This window comes from Tiliqua scincoides, chromosome 1 (assembly GCF_035046505.1).
Source record: "Tiliqua scincoides isolate rTilSci1 chromosome 1, rTilSci1.hap2, whole genome shotgun sequence".
In the NCBI taxonomy this organism is placed as follows: Eukaryota; Metazoa; Chordata; class Lepidosauria; order Squamata; family Scincidae; genus Tiliqua; species Tiliqua scincoides.
The window spans coordinates 20217581-20240222 of NC_089821.1; the positions used below are offsets into that span (position 1 = coordinate 20217581).

General features: G+C 43.0%; 1 protein-coding gene across 1 annotated transcript in view; it reads right to left on the reverse strand.

The window, feature by feature from the left end:
• The window catches only part of GALNT16 (polypeptide N-acetylgalactosaminyltransferase 16), a 178870-nt gene that overhangs the window by 82933 nt on the left and 73295 nt on the right, over positions 1-22642 (reverse strand). The gene's annotated exons all lie outside the window — the stretch shown is intronic.

The following is a 22642-nucleotide window of genomic DNA, read 5'->3' on the forward strand; positions in this document are numbered from 1 at the left end:
AGTCTGAGGTGGTACAGCCCAACATTGGCTTATTACCTTATTAAAGCTGTTGCCACAGTTTGGAGTCCCATACAACAACTATGCCATTAGTGACCCACCACTGTTGACTTGCCTGAATCAGTGCCCTTCCTGCTCGCTCAAGAGCCACTTTCTCCTCACTCTAAGCTGAAATCGGTGTGGTTGCGCCTGACAGAAATGAGAGTGAAAACCGTTCAGTGCTGTACAGAAAGTATGATTGATTTTGTGTTCTCCAAAGGCTTTCCAGGATGTACAGGCTTCACTGACAGAATGTAGAGTGTGGAAATGAAGAAGAATATTTGTTAAAAATGACTGAAGAAAACCATTTTTGAGCCTCTTGCCAATAGCTGCTCAAACACCCACACAGTGGAGAAAAGGGGACAAAGCAAATGTATTAAATGCTCCCCAGCAAACAGCCATGACGAATGCTATTTTGATTCACCAGAACAACACAGAACACACGTATTTTCTTCTCACTCTAACTATCGTGAAGTCTTATTTTTCTCTTTTTTGCTTCAACACACTAAAATAGCTTATTTTCCAAATGGCTGCTGTACGATTGACTGTTTTGCAGAGGATAATGCCAAGATTTTAAAACTACTCATGTGAATGTGGGAAGACAAGAGATGTGAACAGCCTAAGACTTTTGCTACCTCTAATACTCGAAGAAGACTGGAATTTTATGAGAGAAAATGTGTTTTCTCAAACAACAGGAGCTCAAGTTCTTGTCAGGCTTGAGCCCAGACACATGTGGGCTACACAGAGCCTCCTAACCACCTTACCACAATGGACTTGTCACCCACAGATTCCCCTCCAGGCATTTAAGTGTACTACTCAAGGGTCATCATGACACCTTTTGTTCTAATTCATTTATTACATTTGTATAGTGGACAAGAAACTCAGGTCAATTCACATGAAGAATACAGTATATATCCCATTTCATTCTTACAAAAACCTTGTCAGGCAGGTTAGACTGAGGGCCCAGTGAGGGCGATTTATGGCCATGCTGGAATGTGAAGCTAGAGCTTCCCAGTCCATCTATGATCTCTGACTATACCACATTGGTTCTCTGCCCTTATTCATCCTAAGGTATGACTGATTGGGGCTGCAAAAGGCTTTGTCCCAGGATTTAGGAAATATTTTTCTATTTCTACCAAACAATCCTGTTTCCAAACTACAGTCCAAACCTATACCTTAGAAACACCAGTCTGAGTGCCACAGAATATGGTGCATGCCCTTAGATGCCAGTGTAGCTACTGCTGATGGAGCTCCAGTCCCTCTGTTAGGCACACCCTGACTCTGGCACAACCCTATGCCAGCTTACTGTCACCACTAGTGCAACTCCAGCTGACATTAAGCTCCCAAATGGGGTAGAGACATGGATCGAATGTGGGAGCGTACTCCCCCAGTCTGCCCTTGACTCAACCGTCAATCCGTTGATGCACAAGCCTCCCCAATGAGTGTCTAAGGTGGGTTGCAGCCTGTCTTTTTTAGAAAAAACCCAAGAAATGTGAAGGTAGAAGAAATACTCAGCCTATTGCATGGGGAAGCAAATACCCAAATTTCAGCATTCAAACAAGGAAATGACTGTAGTACGTCATGATAACGTAATGAATGTTAGAAGGAACACTAGTGAAACCTTCACAAGTGAAACCTTCACAAACATGGCAGACAGGAAAGGCTCAGGTTGCTCCTTCCAAGTTGTCTAAAGCTGCATGCATCTAATCTCACATACAGGTCCCTTTCTCACTTGGCAGCTGTGCATACATATTATGCACAGGTAATCATACCCAAATGTAAAAGCAAAATGAGAATCTGCTCTCAAGAGTCCAGGAACTTAGTAAATCTTTCCAATAATCAGAGCCCAATGCATGTGGTGCAAAAACACCTTCATCAGATCTCCTTTCTTTTTTTCTAACTTTAAAGCAGCAAGCCAGGGAGTCGAAGGACTGTATGGGAAAGCAGTGCTGGAAGAGAGATATTTGATCCTTTTGTCTCCCACACCATTTTTGTGATCAAAATCCCCCCCCCCCAATGCTTCTGATTGCCTCACTGAGGGAACCAGGAAACAGATAGGTACAATATGGTCACCTGTCTTTTTTCCCCAAGGCGGCAATAGCAGTTTTGGGGGTGAGTGTGCATGATATCAATATGTCCAGCTCACAATATGGAAATATCCCAAGATGCCCAGTTCACCCATAAGGCTCTTCTCTGACCAATAGCTATCCCTCTCAGAGAACCAGCTAGCTGTGGTATGGGCCTCCAAGGGTGAACAGAAAAGTCATAGATAGGGCAATCAACAAATGAGGATAAAAGGGTTAGGGTAAAAGAGATGAGTCAGAGTACCAGACCCCCTCTAACGGATATCTCTGTAAACAAATTGCCGAATTGCCATCCTCAGATCAACATCCTGTACTGATAACATGCCAAATGTTGTTTGTGTGTCTGCCTGTATGTTATTTTTCCCCTGGATATTTTTTTCTCTCTTTGTGTTCTCTTGTCCCCCTCCCCTATCTAAAAGACCCTATAAAACCTGCATTATTGTAATCCTTCGGGGTCCTCCACGTGTGTGTGTGTGTGTGTGTGTGTGTGTGTGGAGGTCCCGTTTGCAAACGAGTAAACGTTAGAAGTCCTTTGAATTCTCCTGTCATCTGTTGTTTGCCGCTCCAAAATCCAAAGAACCGTGTGTTCATTCGGGGTCACGCATGTCAGTGAGATTGATCTAATTCAGCCCTCTGCCTCCCCTATACAGCTGCTTTGATAATAACAAAGAGACTTCCCTGAGACACTTTGAAGTCAGCACTGTAGCAAAAAATAAAACAACCCACTTGGTCAAGCAGACAGATCGTTCTGTTTCTTTCTTCTCTTTTTTCATCTGGGTCCAACAAGTGCAATACCTCCTAGCTTGCCCAGATGCTGGAATCGGCATGCACTAGCTGACAGGGCATCTAAGCCCACTTGGCCGGGTTAGACAGATAGGAATGTGCAAGTTGTTGTAACTACTCAATTAGATGGCTCAGTGACATCATCAACCCTGGGCTTTTTTTTAAGGTCAAGCCCTTAGAGTGCCTGAATCCAGGGCCAGCACAAAACCTCCCAGCACCTGAGGTGGTGCGTCAAATGCTGCTCCTCTTTTATCTGGTGATATACCAGCTTCTTCTATGCATTTCCTCTTCTGCTCTATTCATCCTTTTCCTTTTTCCAGTCCAGAGAGCAGGAGGAGGAAGAGGAGGAAGAAGACCAGTGGGTGGATGGAGGTGGATGCTCCTGGCGAACCTGCTGCTTCAGGCGACCACTTCAGTTGACCTCATGAATGGGCTGGCCCTACTTGGCTCCCTCAGAGAACACATCTCTGTGTGGCCATACTCTCATCCATCTCCTGGGTATCAGAGAAGTGTGATGGCTCCTCAAGCTGACTGTGATGGCTCCTCAAGTGCTGAAACTATTTTGCTTTTAAGCTTGCCTATAACTGCCTACTTTTATTTTTGTAAAGATCTGCACCTGCAGATCTGCATTACCAATGCCCAAGCCATTTCCCATAACTGCTTGTTTTCTTTTTTGCATTATCCACCCCTTGACACACACATACAAACACGGTCCTCCCCTCTCTCTGTATTTTGAATAAAGTCCTTTCTGTGTTTTGACCCTTTATTTGCCTGCAGTTGGTTGAACTCAATTCTTGTCCTAGTCCTCCGAGACCCTGGTCTACAAGTTATAACATAAATTTGTGAAGAACTAGTCATGTAACTGGAAGGGAGGCTTTCAAGGACAGTTTGTGTGTGACTTTGTCCCCATGAAGGCAGCAGAGTCTACTGATTTTGACCATAAGGGTAGAACTGGAGAAACTAGGGAGGCACCAGCACCAAGATCCCTCCATGATAACAGGTTCAGTTTCTTTTGACTTTTTAACAAGCATTCACATCTCCCACCAACAGTCAGGTTCTCCCTTCTAAGCCTAAGAGACAAAACAACATCTTTCAGTCCCTACAAAAAGCAATGCACGAACATTTTCCATGGTAGTGGCAGTGGTAACAAGTCTCTTAGAGCCATTTAACTTAAGGATAAATGGCTACATCTAATTCAGCTGGTAAAGGCAGCTCTTGCATTATTGCTGACATTTAAATAAAATAATATTTGGAGTGGCTTTCAGCCAAAATTGTTTTCCTGCATCACGTGCTAGGCTAATCGCTTAGCTTTTCATATTCTAAGCATCATTAAGAGTTCTGCTCAATGTTCTTTTCACAAACTGGAAACTCCTAATGAAACCAGTGGGAATTCCCACACTTCAGAAGAAACAGGAACAGCCTGAGCAAACAGGTTGGATCTCAAGTTAGTAGGGTTAGAAAATCCAATTGCAATACAAAATGAGAGTATTTTGTACACTAGCTTACTAGAACACAGGAATCCTGACTACTATAATTCTCGTTATCTACTGAACCTTGAACACAATACATGATGTCAGTGAGAATGCAATTCCACTATATCTGCAGTTTTCTAAAATTAATGGATTGTGTTATCTATTGAATCTTGAATACAGTACATGTTGTCAGTGAGAATGCAATTCCACTCTATCTGTACAATTTTCTAAAATTAACTTACACTCCTGAGCAGAGAGCTTTTATATCTACTAAACCCGAAGGTAAGTTCGCATTACTGCTACAGTTCCCACCATAAGTGCCAATACCATTGTGGATGGCATGTTTTCAAGTGATAGCTTCATATTTATGTGTAGATAGATGTAGGCAACCTTCAGTCTTGAAAGACTATGGTATCGCGCTCTGAAAGGTGGTAGTGTGGCTGAAAAGGCCGATTCGGGAGTGACAATCCCTTCCACACTGGGAGCAAGTGCAGTCTGTCCTTGGTCTGTCTCCCTGGCTATGGGCCTTCCTTCTTTGCCTCTTTGCCTCAGACTGTTGGCCAAGTGTCTCTTCAAACTGGGAAAGGCCATGCTGCACAGCCTGCCTCCAAGCAGGCCGCTCAGAGGCCAGGGTTTCCCACTTGTTGAGGTCCACTCCTAAGGCCTTCAGATCCCTCTTGCAGATGTATCGCAGCTGTGGTCTATCTGTAGGGCGCTTTCCCTGCACGAGTTCTCCATAGAGGAGATCCTTTGGGATCCGGCCATCATCCATTCTCACAACATGACCGAGCCAACGCAGGCGTCTCTGTTTCAGCAGTGCATACATGCTAGGAATTCCAGCACGTTCCAGGACTGTGTTGTTTGGAACTTTGTCCTGCCGGGTGATGCCGAGAATGCGTCGGAGGCAGCGCATGTGGAAAGCATTCAGTTTCCTCTCCTGTTGTGAGTGGAGAGTCCATGACTCGCTGCAGTACAGAAGTGTACTCAGGACGCAAGCTCTGTAGACCTGGATCTTGGTATGTTCCGTCAGCTTCTTGTTGGACCAGACTCTCTTTGTGAGTCTGGAAAACGTGGTAGCTGCTTTACCGATGCCTTTGTTTAGCTCAGTATCGAGAGAAAGAGTGTCGGAGATCGTTGAGCCAAGGTACACAAAGTCATGGACAACCTCCAGTTCATGCGCAGAGATTGTAATGCAGGGAGGTGAGTCCACATCCTGAACCATGACCTGTGTTTTCTTCAGGCTGATCGTCAGTCCAAAAACTTGGCAGGCCTTGCTAAAACCATCCATGAGCTGCTGGAGATCTTTGGCAGAGTGGGTAGTGACAGCTGCATCGTTGGCAAAGAGGAAGTCACCCAGACATTTCAGCTGGACTTTGGACTTTGCTCTCAGTCTGGAGAGGTTGAAGAGCTTTCCGTCTGATCTGGTCTGGAGATAGATGCCTTCTGTTGCAGTTCCAAAGGCATGCTTCAGCAGAACAGCGAAGAAAATCCCAAACAAGGTTGGCACAAGAACACAGCCCTGCTTCACTCTGCTTCAGATGTCATGTTTATTGGTCTAGCAGCCCATACTCTTGAGGTAAGTGCTCAGCCCTAAGTACACTAAGTAAGTATAGATGCATGTCTTCTGTATGCCTTGAAAGAAAGGTACCAAAACACTGACTGTGTAACACCTTTGGTCACCTAGTGTGACATCCCATAGGACTTTCAGGACCATCTGAGCCAAGGAGAGTGGTGCAATCTTGAACAAGCTTCAGTAAGGAGTAACGGATAGAGGTTAACCAAGTCAAAGGATACTGTTTCCCTTAGCAACTGTAGTATGATGAGGTTATTAAAGCACCAAAAGCCACTGCTTACACCAGTGTTTCTCAGCCAGTGGTATGGGTACCACCAGTTGTACTTGAGGTGGTGTCTGGTGGTATTCACAGGACCCCAGACACCTGCCATCCAGCACTGAGACCAGGAACATGACACAACAAACAGTGATAGGAGGCTCAGCAGGTAGAGCTCCAAAGCATGCTTTTCCATGCTTGAAAAAGCCCTCCCATCCACTTTGAACCTCTTACCGGTCTTTGTAGCATTGCATCTGGCCTTTCAGCCCAGAAGTAACTGGTGATGATGTCATCAGCACTTATTTCCGGTGGTACATCGAATAGGTGGACCATGTGAAGTGTTACAGCAGAGGAGAAACCATGAGAAACACTGGTTTACACCATATCATCCAGCACAGATTTAATAGGACAAGATTGCTGCTCACAGCTGGAAAATCTCACTATAATTGACAAGTGGACATTACAAGCTACCACTCAACAGCATGCATTCATTTATTTAAATATCTGAAAAATCATATTTGTCCATTGGCTAAAATTGAAGATGTGCTTTAACAATGTCCAGGCTGTGATTCTCCCCCGGCAGACTCATTTTAAACCAGCTACAGAACCAAACTTTGTGGTGCCGCCAGGGGCAGGGGGTGCAGGCTGCACTAGGAGACATGCACGGGGTGGGGGGGGTGACACACACTAGAGACCAAATCGCTAAAATTGAGATTTGTAGGAATAATGACATCATGTTATATACCATTTGATGTGTAATTTACAGCAGAATGTAATTTAAAAAACTCGCGTGAAATATCTCCACTCTATCAAAAGTTATGGTCAAAAAACCAGAAAACAAAAACGCAACTTTTTTTTAACAACTTTTTAACATCTGGTTACAGGCCTGATCCTTTTCTAATTTGCTGCGCTATGCTCTTTTACCTGACTACTTTTTTATCTGACTATTGTTTCTATGATATGTCATTATGTTTTTATCTGTTTTTAAATTATGTTTTTAAATTTGTTTTAACCTTGTTTGTAAGCCGCCTTGAGTCCCTCCGGGGAGAAAGGCGGGGTAACAACAAACAACAGCAACAACAACAGTCTTATGTAATAAAAAAGTACATTTCCTTAATTCAAAACAGACTAATGAGACTGATTGTGACACCCCAGCAGTGTCTTTTCTAGTGGCTGTCTGCTGGTGTTTTGCATCTTTTAGATGGTGAGCCCTTTTGGGACAGGGAGCCATTAGTCATTTGATTTTTCTCTGTAAACTGCTTTGTGAACTTTTGTTGAAAAGCAGTATATAAAAATAGTTAATAATAATAATAATTATTATTATTATTAATAATAATAATTAATAATATAATTATTAATAATAATTAATAGTATAATAATAATTTTATTATTATATTATTAATTATTATAATATAATTATATTATTATTAATAATAATATAATATATAATATATAATATATAATTTATTATTATTATTATTATTATTATTATTATTATTATTATTATTATTATTATTATTATTATTATTCAAAGAGCCAATGAGGTGTTATTAAGTTATTATGACACAGCATGAAACCAATAAGGTGTTAGTAAGGTGGGTCACCCGGGGAGGGGGTGAAACCACTAGCGACCAAAATCGCTAAAATCATGATTTGTTCTATCGAAAGGTATAGCCAAAAACCAGAAGGGTGGGGCAATGGTACATCACCACACCTACCTCTTGGGCCACTGCCCCTGCCCACTGCATGGGAGGAGGTCCTTCATGGAGGAGATGGCCTTCTGCACTGAGTGATACAAATTCTAGTGATGCCACTGACCAACTGGCCATCTTCAGGATAGAGTCAACATCTTCAACTGACACAAACTTAAACTGTTGGCTGAGAGCACACTCATCAGATGCAAGATCCTCCTTAGGTCCTCAAGAACTATCTCACACAAGCCTGGAGAGGGATGCAAAACCAATGCTTACAGAGTGATTACATCAGGGATATTTATAACATTTGGACTAAAACTTAAGCAAAGTAGGAATAACCATGAAATAGAATCAGAGGTGTCTACTCCAAAACCAAAAGGGAAATGTCAAACACCAACCAAAAGATGAGGTTCAAGTCTTCCCACATCTTACATTAGTGTCATTATGCCTTGAGTGCCACAGACTTGGATTTTTAGAAGGGTCCTTCCCTCCAACAAGGCCTTTCAATTGCTTCAATTGCTACAGGTTGTTCACTTTATTAGGATTCGGTACAGAAATCCCATTATCTGCTCATGCACCATACTTGTGCTGCCTTATTCCTGCTTGGGCTGATAGCATCAGTGGCCATTATCGCCTCACTGCTTTACAGAGTAGAGATTATTTTCAATTATCAGCATCCACAGAACTACTATGTGCAAACTCTGAAGCCATAAAGGCATGATTTTTATGATGTTTGAATGAACTTGCCACTTTCTCAAATGGAGTACTCAATCTTGCTGGTTGTGCACAAAGGAAAGTACAAGGGGACGTGATAAAAGCTTTCAAACATGCAAAAAGCTGCTAGATACTGGGATGATAAGAAGTGTTCTCTGGCTGTTGCGGATGAGACATGAAATGTAGATTGATAAAAAACAGGCCGAGGACAACCATCAAGAATAACTTCCAATTCAGAACAATAACTCGGTAGTGGAATCATAATTAGAGCTGAGCATACAGCAAGCCAAAATAATTGAAATTTTGCTAGAAAGGAAACAAAATGTGGGGTGAATATTGTTGTCTAGGGTAACACCATCTTTGTACCCCCAAACAGCAAGGTTTGGGTGTTACCAAGATACCTGAGCCAAGTCCTGAGGTGGAATTCTTCCTAGCAGTAATGGACAGAGTTCCCTTCTGCTTTAGGTAAGTCATTGCAGAAGTGCTCAAGCACCATTTCTCTAAGCCTGTTGCAAATGTATAAGTACAAGCCCAGTGTTCTGAATTAGTTCCAGAGCAACTTTTCACTAGGGGTGCCGACAGCACTCTTCCCACCACTCCTTGGCCTAATTTGGCCTCACTCCATCTGACTTCCTTCTTTCAAAAAATGACCTTCAGCCCAGCCTTAATGACGTCCCTGCCTCTGGCCCCTTGGATCCTGATCTGCTCACTCTCTCTCTTCAGTCTTGCCCATTTGGGCCATGCCATTGGCTCAAAAGCATCAACCAGCAGCAAACTCCTGACACTTTCTCATATCTGCTGCCAGTCTCAAGGGCTTGTAAGGCTATGTTGCTAGGTTAGAGAACCAGATGAGTATGGGTTCTGGGCCTTCCTAAAATTACTATCTGGTAAGATTATAGATCTGGTTTTGGTGTATTCTTTTAATGTGTTATTCCCTTGAGAAGTTATTCTTCTATAATTCTCCCTTCATTTTTTTAACTAAGAATGTATGAATTATTTGATTTAGTTATTTGATTTTTCTCTGTGAACTTTTAGTTGAAAAGCGGTATATAAATACTGTTAATAATAATAATAATAATAATAATAATAATAATAATAATAATAATAATAATAATAATGAGTATCTATGTTAAGTGTGTCTTTCTGGGGCTAGACATGTTACCCAAGTGCAAGGAGGAGTGTCTTTCCAGATCTTCATTTTCCCAAGAGCATTTTATTCACAGCTTATTTTATGGTTTTGTATTTCATACCCGCATCACTGGGACATTGAAAATGTATTTCCCCTTTGTACAGGGATTCAGCTTTTAACATTTCATCATTTCCTTTTAAAAGTCTTGTGAAACATGTGCTTGACCATGAATGTGTTGCACACTTATCATCTGGTTACCTTTACCATGATAAATAGCCCCAGCCATTGCTTCTGTGATAGTGACAGTGCACCATCCCTTTATGGCAGGGGTAAGCAAACCCGGCCTGGGGACCATTTGCTGCACTTGGGGATCCCCAATCCGAATCGTAGAGAGTCCCCAGTCTCCAATGAGCCTCTGGCCTGTTGGAGACAGTTGGAGCCTGCACTGGCCCATGACTCAAGGTCACAACCACCAGACATAAGCTGTGGGCCGAGTTAGACTAAGGCTTTTCGTAGTCTCCGTGTTTTCTGCTTTTCCTTAGGCATTATTTTAACTCTCCCCCATTGCCCCTGAACAACTTCTGTCTCCATGTGTTTCTGGCTTGGTCTGTATGTTTTTATTGTGCAAGAGGTGTCTGGCAAGCATTTCATAGTTCTCATGTGGTTCTACATGCCTGTATTATAGTTTTCATGTATATTATAAATAAGCTCAGTAAAATTCATTCAGGGTGCAATCCAAACCCGCACTGGAGCAGGCAAGCCAGGAGGCTTGCGCTGCATCTGATACGGGTTTTCAGCAAGCAACGGCTCAGCCACGGGCAAGGGGAAGCTCTTCCCCTTACCTGTGGGTAAGGGCTGCGTGCACCTATAGGTCCCCTCGGACCTGCGCCACCTCCGGAGGTGGCGCAAGTCCAAGGAGAGCAGAGCGGCTTGAAGTCGCTCCGCTTGCCCCAGGGAGGGGGGTTGGGATCCGGCATAACTGCCAGGTCCCAGCCCCGCCCCCAGCTCCCCGTGAGCCCGCCCTCCCCCCGCTCTTCCCCTGCTCAGTAACGCCCCCTCCTGCCCCCTCCCCACACACCCCATGCCTACCTTTGCCATGAGGTGACAGAGCTGCAGAAGATGTAATTTCAGCAAGTCTAGTTATTTCACCCTGGATGACAAATTCTGCCTGCCTAAATTCCTTCTGCTGAGCAATGCTAAAAAGTACAGGAACCCTGTCCCCATTTAGATGCGGTTACCCCCAGTGAATGTGCATGTTGTTTTTCATTCAGCCAGGCTGTTTTACCTATATTGTAGTAGTCTCTTAAAACGAAGCTGCTCTCAAAGTAAAAACCGATGAACTGTCAGAAAGTGTTTCGACTCTGCCTTCCAAGAAACCTTATCAATATACATGCAGGACTCTGAGCTCCTCTGTGATTGATGAGATTCTCAGAGACAGCAGCATCTTTATAACAAAAGACACAGCAAAAAGAATAAAGCATGATCTAAATGTAAGTCTTGACAGCACCACTATAAGTAAAAAAACTCACTATTTATCATCTTGCCTTCCAAGTCTACTGTCCTGATGCATTAGTGAAGCCAAGCACATTTCACAAAGTACACAACTGTGAATTCAAAAGACGTACAGGCTGAGAGGCTGCAATTGCACAAGATAAGAGGATCAAGACACAAATAGGCAGCTAGAGAGTTAGGGGTGCTTTAGAATCTGGACTTTAATGATTGGGAATTAGCTGGGTAGTTCACTAATATCCACAAATGCACCATCTATGAATGCCCTTCTAATGCATTTTTTTCCATAGCTATGGAAATTTAAGGTCTGCAGAAGATTAATACCACTGGAAAACACTCTTATGATTTGGTATTCCACTTTCATGGATCAAAGACTGCCTTGGAGACTCTGTGTATACATTTTTCTAGCATCCCATATTCTTCCCAAGCACAGCACTCTGTAATTGTTTCCTGCAAACCAAGGTGAGGAGAAAGCTTATCATTCAGCATCATCTGCCGATATTAGCACAGACAATCAAGAGCATTTGTTCGGAAGGAAAGAGGCAAGCGTGAGCAAATATAAAAGCACTCAGCTCCACTTGAATGTAGCAATTTGACACGTATATGCAAATCAAGAGATCTTTTTCTACCGGAGGGGTTTGTTCCTTTCAACGTAAGTTTGGCATAATTAAAAAGGACATACGGCAGTACCAAAGGGTGAGAGAACCCATTATTTCCAGCTGATGGGTCAGACACACAAAATGTACCAAAAAAAGAGATTTGTGCAAAAAGAAAGAAAGCCCTTGTTCATACATAATGACAAACTATGGTTTGAATTTATGTGCACTCTCCCTCCTTCACACACAAGAAAAAAAATTGCTTTTTTTCCTCCAAGTTTCTATTTTTTTTCTAAATTTCTATTCACAGTTTGAAACTACAGTTTGCTGTTTTGTTTGAAAGCAACAAATTGTGGTTTGTTCAAATCTTTTTCTTCCCTCACAACCAAGGATCTCTGTTACACTCCATGAATGGAAACTTCTAGTTTCCTCTCCTCAAGCACGGAGGCAGAAAGGACAAGGAGCATATAAGCCAAAGGCTCCCAACAGTTCAAATATATAATGCCAAACCATGGTTTGTCTGAACCAGACCACTGACAGCACAATCCTAACTTGCACTGGAATAGTCAGGTTGGAGGCCCTGCGCTATATGCAGGGCAAGTTTGGGGCCGGCTGAAGCTCAGCCCAAGACAAGGGGGAAAAATTCCCCTTAGCTTGTGACATGCTGCAGCAGCCCCAATGGGTCTACTCGGATCTACACCACCTAAATCAGTGGCACAAATCCAAGCAGCCTGGAGCTGCCCTGGGCTGCCAGGGAACGGGGCTAGAATCTGACCCAAGTGCCAGAACCTGGCCCTGTCTCCCACTCCCGGCCTGCCCACAGGCCTACCCACCCTCCCCCATCTTGAAATGCCTCCTCCCCGCCTTCCCCACATACCCCCAGACCCCTGCACCAGCCTGGAAAGGCTGGCCCAAACTCACCTGGCCCAGGGCCCACATCAGCGCGGGGAGGCCGGCATGCTGGCCTCCCTCACTCCAAAGTAGGTGCACCACACATATGTGTCAGTCCCGGGCTAGCGCAAGTGACTTGCACCAGTGCAAGAGCGCTTCAGGATTTCTCCCTGAGTGAATTAAGAACATCACATGTTTGGGAACAAGACCTCTCATCACAAATTAGCTATCCCCGAACAGCATTTAGCCACCACTCTGTGCACACAGTTCAGATAGTTAAAGGATGTTATGACAGGGAACTGTTTGCCCATGTGAATGAAGCAGCCCATGCACACAGAATGAATGGGAGAAATAACTGCAAACGGCACTGAAGGAGAATTACAGAAACATTTAAGTATTCAGGAATTAACCGTGATGGTTGGGGTTCCCTGTCTTCTATGTGTGTTGCCTGTCGCTGTGAACTAGTGCTCTTCCAAAGATGACATTAGGGGATTCAGGACACTATCATTAACCCCTAAGAAACCATTTTCTAAGTCTTCAGCAATCCCAAGCCCTCTAACTCACAGTACTCAGCATAGCCCTTTTTTCAGTGTGCTAAGAGTTTCCATCATCATCCCCATATTCTAACTGAGGCATAGTGGCTTGCCTAAGGTCACCAGGTAAGTTCATCACAGAGGCATGATCGGAATGAGGGAATCATAGCTTCTACACACCATACCAGCTCTTGTGAGTCCTCCTAAGTTGTTCCTGATCATTGCCTCTGCCTCTCTGCCCTGGGACTTGTCCATAAGAAGATTTTTTACCAATTATTTTAGTGTTCATGAACACTTGTAACTAATTAATCCAGAATAATAGCCATAAATCATCAACATAAAAATGTGAGACAGCGCTCACAAGTATGCACGAAAAGACCTGGGGAACAGCCACCATTTCTCACACTTCAGCTATTTTTTTGGTCTCTGGCAGAAACAATGACAAGATCATGCTGAAGCAAAGGGCACCAAGTAAATATGCATAGCATTGGACCATATGACTTGTATTTTAGAATGTGCTCTGGGAATAAAACGTCCTGCTGAATCCAAATTCAGACCTTGTACAAGAGCAAATAATGCTGAAACCACTCTCCTGTTTCGTTAGAGCTAGTCAGTGTGACTATTCCACTTAAGAAAACTCATGTTTCTTCCAACCCAATAAAACATTCACAAGACACTCTGTGAGGCCCAGCACGCATCAAATGTTTACGGCTATAAAACAATTAGGGCAGGTATGAAAACCAATTTTGCACAGCATAACTTTCCCCATAGGCCTTATTGCTTCACATTCCACATCATCGTTGCCCTTTGCAACTTCAAGAAGAAGAACATGAAATTGCAGGCAGGGGCCGAGGGATGAGAATGGAAAAAGATGATGATGGAAGAATGCAGAAAAAACCTCTGTTGAAAAGATATTTGCTTTTTATTGATCCAGGATAACAGTTACGATGATCAGGCTGCTCTCCTCCAAGCGTTTATTGACTGAGAGACTAATAACACTTGTACAGTGCTTTTCAGTGTTCAGAGCACTTCACATGTATTATCTTGATGTTACCACAACCATGTAGGATAAGTATTATTATTATCCCAAAGTTTCAGCCGAGGCTGAGAGGAAATTGGCTTCCAAAAGGCCACGTAATGAGTTCATAGCAGAAGCAAAATTTGAAATGGGGAAGTCCTGATTCACAGCCAGTCCCTTCAACCAGTGGTTCCCAAACTTTTTCAAATGGGGGCTCCCTTGAACTACTGGGCCATTGGCCATGGCTTCCCATTTAGCTTACAATCCTATACATTGCATAGGATGATGGGATTTTCATGAGGATTCTGCAGCTCTCCTGTTGGTTTCTACAGTTCCCTGGTGAGCCACGGCTCATAGTTTGAGAACCACTGCCTTGGGCCCTAATCTACACCAGACTCTTTAAGATATTTGAAGAAACCTGACATATGAAGAAAGCATTTTAAATTTGGTCATTAGGAATATTTTGAGTGAGTCATGTTTCTAACAGTCCAATCCTAACCAACTTTTTAGTGCTGATTCAGCCATACCAATGGGGCGTACATTCTGTGATGGAGGGGCAATCACAGAAGCCTCTTCAATGTAAAGGAATGTTTGTCCCCTTACCTTGGGACTGCACTGTAGTTCCATTGGCAGTGGAAAATTGGTGAGGATTGGGTTGTAAGTCTCTTCTCTACCATATTGTTAAAAAACAAATACTACATTCCTCCCATGTTTATAATTTCTAAAAACTTTAGGCTTCTAGGAAAATCGAACATCACCATCAAGACCAAGACCGGGCCATTGAAATCACATGACTATGACCAAAATATACCAAAATGGTCCCCACTGACATCGGGGCACTTGGAACTATCTTGAAAAGTTTTGTGAATTACTTTAAACAACTGCAGATTACTGAAATAACACCATCAGATTTGAAACAAACAGCGCTTTTAGGAGCACTGCACTTACTACACTGATACCCAATTGAAATTTAGGCTGAGACTTGTATCAACTGCTCAACACCAGTTGATAACTGTGTTTATGTAGTTTGGATTATTATTATTATTATTATTATTATTATTATTATTATTATTATTAATAATAATAATAATAATAATAATAATAATAATAATAATAATATGCAGCTAAAGAACTGGCAGCTGTGGTATAAGAAATAGTAATAATAATAGCAGCAAGTATTTGCATACTACCAGTTTGTTAAGCCTATAAATAACCCAAATTTTTATCTGCTCCATTTGTCAGATCCAATTACAGTGATAAAACTCCTTGGAAATGCTTCAATTAAAGCTACAGAAAAGTATTATTTTAACCATCATTCTAATGATTTCCACAGCAAATAGGTCCTTATGGAATGAATACCCCAGAATTCTTACACAACATAAGAACATAAGAACAGCCCCGCTGGATCAGGCCATAGGCCCATCTAGTCCAGCTTCCTATATCTCACAGTGGCCCACCAAATGCCCCAGGGAGCACACCAGATAACAAGAGACCTGCATCCTGGTGCCCTCCCTTGCATCTGACATAGCCCATTTCTAAAATCAGGAGGTTGCACATGCACATCATGGCTTGTAACCTGTAATGGATTTTTCCTCCAGAAACTTTTCCAATCCCCTTTTAAAGGCATCCAGGCCAGATGCCGTCACCACATCCTGTGGCAAGGAGTTCCACAGATCAACCACACGCTGAGTAAAGAAATACTTTCTTTTGTCTGTCCTAACTCTCCCAACACTCAATTTTAGTGGATGTTCCCTGGTTCTGTTGTTATGTGAAAGTGTAAAGAGCATCTCTCTATCCTTCCCTTGCATAATTTCCACACACACACTTTCACACACAAACTTCCACACAGACGTTAAATACAAGCTAAAAAGTATGGAAAGAAAAACAAGCTTTTAGAAAGCTTGTTCAGAGCTCCCCCCCCCCCCCCGCTCCATGACTGTAGGAAATCTTCTGATGGGGACAGAGGGCATAATATGTTTCATGCCCCTGTGCCCCAGTATGTATTCCATCCAACAAAAAAAGCAAAAATCACAGTCTATACTTGTATCGCTCCCTGATAAACATATGTACATGAATGCATGTGTGCACTTTGCACACACATGCTCACACAATAATTTTGCCAGACTGTCTTTTTGCTCCAAAAGAACAGCATTTGATTTATTCAATTAACTTCAGGCTATTAGATCTGCCCAAAATGGGGTTACCATGGAAACCAAAGACCAGCCAGCTGTTTCATCTAATGTAGCTGTTCCACCCCTCTCCAGGTTCTTTGAGAGTCCATTTATGTGGCACAACAGGAAAAGGACTGCAGAAAACTGGTGGAGGACAGAAACAAAACATACTTGATACAGTCTTGGCAAATTACTTGCATTCCACACTCCGGAGAGGTCCACATTTTCTCCAAAAGGCTGTTGCAGTGCATGTGCACTCATTATGTCAGAAGTTATAGACGGGCAGCCCAATCCTGAGCTGCCTGCACTGCCCAGGCTCAGCGGCTCCATGGCGGGCTCCTGCCGGATCCTGTACCTCCAGTGCTACTGCGGGAGACTCCTCAGGAGAAGGGTACTCTGACAAGGGTAGCACAATGGGGCTACTCACTTTAAAGGCGCTAAAGTAAAGGCGCTCGTGTAGGGCAAGCAGCCCTGCCCGAGCACCTTGGATCCTGCGGACCTTGGCTCCTCGGATCCGCCTCTGCCCCTCTTCTAAAAACCTAAAGCAGAAATTCTGTTTTAACAACTAGCACCCTTGCTTACATTCATGCAGTGCAATCCTAAACATGCTGAGTCAAATGTATGTCCCAATGAGCTCAATGGAGCTTAGTTCCTGGGAAGAGTGCTTAGGATCAGGGATATCCCAACAAGATGTAATGCTGGAAATTCCAGGAGGCCTTGTTAAAATCTCTAGGATTACTTTTACTAGCCACCTGCAGGTTGATAACAATTCCTGGATACTCCAGGCCAGCGTTCCCACCAAGTGTGTGGCTGTGCAGCTCTCAATCAAGAGCAGCTCAGAGCTTGGCTGAACCAGAAGTTGGCAATGAGGAAACGACGTGATCACCAAATGCTGGGAAGATGCCACCATGCAACAGTGGGAGGGGTCTGCTCAGAAGCACTGATTTTAAGAGGAACTCATCTCCAGATTAGCCCTGGAGTGCTAGCAACTCCAACCAAATATCAAGGATTGGCCAGATGGGGCACTGGCTGAGACCTACACTTCCCAGAGGGCCCACCAGGACAGGCCAACCCCTGAAGCCTCAGTACTAGTTGCAGTAGCACTTCCAATGTTTTCTAAGGAAGAGGGTAATGGATAGCATTAAGCACTTCGTTCACCAGCAACCTGGTGCTAACACCACTTTGGATTGCTTCATTAATCAATACAACTACAGTGCATCTCCCTTTCATCCATTCTATCATATGCACATACTGACTTAACTAATCCTTACGTTTTCATCACCTTTTCTCTTTTCTGCCCATATCTTGTTTCTTCAGGAACCGACCAGGTGCCAGTTTCCCTACATTAATCACCATTAGAAGTGTCAGCCAATTGCCTGCTGAAAACCAACAAAATGTCCATTACACTTTTCCATATTACAAATTAAGTATCTTTAAACATAGATTCTTGGACAAATGTTATGCACTTAATATATTAATAGCATGTAATGCCTACCTGAAAGTCTATTCCTAATGTTCATTCTTGCTTCAGGCAAAATTTCCCCTCCCTCTCCATCCATAAGTGCTCTTTTGCCCAGATGCATACATACAGCCATCAGTTTAGTTTCTGAGTTTAATCTTTTGATTGTGAGTGATGGTTAGGGATCGCTGCCCCATCATGGTTGTGATCCAACTGACTCATCTGGTAGCTGATATCTTATGCACACTTTTCTGGGAATTGGCACAACTGTACACATGGCACTTTTTTCAAGTAAACATGTATAGGACACCAAACATGAAGCTTCCAGATGACCCAAAAGAAAGAAATTCATAGATCCAGAAGGGACAGGACAAACAAGAAATGGATCTTTAAGGCCACAAATGAACTAGGCCAGTATTTCTCAAACTGTGTGTTGCAACCCACTGGTTGGGTCGTGAGCCAATTTCAGGTGGGTCCCCATTCATTTCAATATTTTATTTTTAATATATTAGACTTGATGTTGCCACGTCATGTGACTGCATTTGGGGAACTGTACTTTTAACAGGCTACTATGGATATGCTTGGAACAATGACAGTAAATGGGACTTACTCTTGGGTAAATGCGGATGGGATTGCAGCCTAGGATTGTTACAAATTTTCCTGCTTAATGATGTCACTTCCGGACATGACATCACTTCCAGTGGGTTCTGACAGAGTCTCATTCTAAAATGTGGGTGCCGGTGCTAAATGTGTGAAAACCACTGAGGTAGACATTGGCATGGTTGCTATGGCAGTGGCATCATCTTATCCTTCCCTGGGCCTGAATATCTCGGGAGAAAAATGGTAGGCTTTGGACGCATTTCATAGTCTGCACCACACTATTTAACAGGTAAGTGCAGAAGATCTGAGGGGGAGCAGTAGTTGAGGGGCTGACTGAGAGTTAGGAGTGAGCCTGAAGTTAGAATACATGTGAAGACAGAGGCAATATTTGTGGTGAAAAGTGTTTTGAACATACATTTGCTGTCCTGAAAAAAATAATGCTAATGTGTTCAAACCATTTCTGCCACCATTAAGATGTTATATCAGTTATCCACAGTGAGTGCCCAAGGCCAAAAAGTGAGCTTCATGGCTGAGCAGGAACTTGAACTCAGGCCCCGACCAAGTCCAGGACTATCCAATACATTATGTGAGCTCTCTTACTTTGGAAAATCAGTAGCATTAATATCTCTAAATTCATTCGTTAGCAGGGGAAGCTGTGCACTGCACCATTCAATTCCAACACTCTCTGGGAATAACAGCCTAATTCTATTCCCCCCACCAACACCATTGTACATGATCCCCCACACCACTGTACGCAAGCCATGCTGATGGAGCATGCGCTGCATCTAATGTTGGGGGGGACAGACCAGAAGGCCAACCAGATGTCAGTAAAATAGTTATTTATCTCTGGGTAGGCCTTCTGGCTGCCTATGGGTCTCCTCAGACCCACACCAGCTATGTAGCTGGTTTAAGTCAAAGGAGCAATGGGGAGGAGACAGGATAGGAAAGAGAACATAAAGTCCTGACGCTAGTCGCTGCCACCAGGATCCGTCACCAGGATCCACTGAACTGCCCCTCCCTGCCCATGACACGCCCCCTCTGCCAATGTACATGGGTTGGCACAGTCCAGGCTCTGTGGCTGTGGGTGTATGGTTCTGTCAGTGGCTCCAAATTGCCGATCAGTGGGGCATCTTTTGCAATGGCACCACCGCATTTACAGCAGTGAAAAGTGGCTTCTGCTACTGTAACTGCAGCATAAGATTGGACTGTAAGAGGTTTAACAGACAGGGGGCAAAGGAGTTTTGTGTTTGTCTATTTTCCTAGATAAGCAAAAGCAACACAGAAAGCAAAGAAAGTCTCCTTCCCCTATTTCTAGCAGTAACTCTTCTTGGGAAGTTGTTACAGAAGGCCTCAATCAAGGTGGTGCTTAGGGTCAAATTAATGTTTGTGGAAATGCCTGACTGGCAGAGGTGGGCTGAGGAGAAGTTATAGCTATGGAAAAGGAACATTGTGCAACCAGGGTGATATATGGAGAAAGAGAAAGGAGCCAGGGGAGAGAATGATATTGGTAAAGTGGCTAAGGACTCAGGGTGGGAAGAAGCAGACGAAATGGGCATCATTGTGAAGGAGGTAGAGGTGGGGACTGGACCAAATTATTGATGCAATTGCTGATCAACAGTAACTGCAGCACAACAGAACAAGATCCAACATGGTGAGTCAACTGAGCGAATGAATTCCAGCCCAAATGTCTTTCCATAGACCCCCTAGGACAATGATTTTCAACCACTGTGCAGTGGCACACTGGTGTGCCGCGAATGGTCCACACTGTGCCGCAGGAGTTTGGCGCAAGGGTAATTTATTAGTAGGGCCACTGGGGGATGTGAACCCCTCACTGGCGGTGCAGTGTGACTAGTCAATGCTCCAAAAACTAATGGTGTGCCTTGAAAACTTTAGCGCCTTCTCAAGGTGGCGTGAGATGAGAAAAGTTGAAAATGGCTGCCCTAGGATGTAGACCTCCCGATTTGGGGAGAGGCAGAAAGGGGTATGGTGCTCAAACACAGGGATGCATGCAAAAGAAGAGCCTCCCACATAAACCAGTGTAGGTAATCTGATTAGCTTAAACTGGCTATGTGCCTTCCCAAGACATACACTGAGTTTCCTTCCACACCAGCCCTTTCACCTGGAAGCGGAACTAAGACAGCGGTTTCACAGTTCATAGTGCTCTGCTCCCTATAATGTCTGTCTCTGTGAGCAAAAAAAAAATATACATGTAATTACTGAGTAATTAATATTATTATTCAGAAGTATGTTCCATGCGACAGAAGGCCCTTCTTCGCCCATCCCTTTAATCAGCTGTTTCCTATTTGCTACCTGGGCAATCCCACCATCAGCTCGTTAATGTTTTATTTTATTACTGCAGTTGCGCAACTGAAGCCGTAAAACATCACATTAAATAAATTAACTCGCAAACAGTGGGACTGCTTGGGCTGCAAATAGGAAACAACAAGTTAGAAGACCATTTGCAGTTTGGCCCTACAAAAAAAAAAAAATTACTAAATACAGTAAAGAGCCAGTAGTTAGGGAACATCTCAGTAGTGCTTTGCACAATGAATGGCTGACACTACAATTGTGTTAAGACTCAGAAAAATCTCCACCATACCTTGTCTTTGAGCCATTTCTGCCCAACGTTGCATATACGCAACAGGGATCAAATGTGTACACCTGTAGGCTGAGCAGAAAAGGGTTAAAAAGACAGGAGACAGATGGACAATGCTGGATTTCAGAGCATTTAATCGACATCATCTAGCTTTTCCAGAATAATTTAGAAAATGAATGACTGAATGTTAAGTCCAGAGAAAACTGCTAGACTTAAAGCTATCTGTACATCTCGGTTCAGTAAGTATACCAAAATATAGACCTTGGCTGAAATCCTATGTACACTTTCCTGGGAGTAAACCCAACTTTACACAGTTGGACTTATTTCAAGTAAACATACATAGAATTGCGCTTTAAGGCTGAAATCCTACACATGCTTACATAGGAATAAGTCCCATTAAACTCAATGGAGATTTACTTTTGAGTAAACATATTCAGCTCATAAACTCTGTAAGCCTAGTGCATGCATGGGCATATCAGGAAGACTAACGAGACTATATTTAAATAGAGCACATTCAAATAAAGCATGATTTACTACTGTTGTCACAGAGCATAATGTATTTCTTTTTCTTTCATATATAGACTGAACGTTATACAGACTTTCTGTGCATGTAATATATGCATTGTACAGCTGCAGGAAGATTGATGTATATTACATTGTATATAAAAACACATTAGGCTGCATAATAATATATCTTAAAAGATGGAAGAGATCCATTTATCTTTAAGATGGCAAATTATACAGTACAGTGAAATTTGTTCCCAACCTGGAGGTAATGTAAAGTAACTCAGGACTCTCAGAATTGTGAAAGGTTATGACAAGATCAGTCATCCTAACGGCATGAAGTGCTTTCTATCATCATCCTCACCTCTACCTAAAATTTGGTATATATGCATTTTTAGCATTCTGATTCCTCTAAAGCTTTTCTACATTGTTAATCCTCTTTATTAAAATAAAATAAAATTATGCTTTATGGGCAAGACAGTGGCAATGCAGCCTGATGCAGCATATTTGCTCAGCAGAAAATACCATTGATTTCAATGGTCTTACTTCCAAGTAAGTACCCATAAGAGTATAACTTTGGTTTTGCTTTGTTTTGTTTTAAAGAAGATTAATAGATAATATAGAAAGATAATAATAACTAGGTATTTATATACTGCCTTTCTGGTCATCTGGTCCTCTGACTTTATTCAAGGTGGTTTACATAGGCAGACGTTTCTAAATCCCTCAAGGGGATTTTTACAATCATAGAGGTTCTCTCTTTCAAGAACCAACACCATTTCAGAATGGATCTCCCTGGTTTGGTCTCACTTCTGGCCTCAGTTCTCCCACGCAGGCTGACAAGCAGCTCAATCTCTCACATGGAGGGCAGCCAAGACGCTTCTTGCTCACACCAAGAGCAGGTGGAAACACTCAGCTGGGCTTGTCAGCTGCTTCAAGGTCTCGCCATTCTCAGCCGTTCAGGGAGCTGCCGGTGTCCTTGAACTGGCGACCTTCTGATGTTATCTTCGGGCTAACGGAGGCTCTA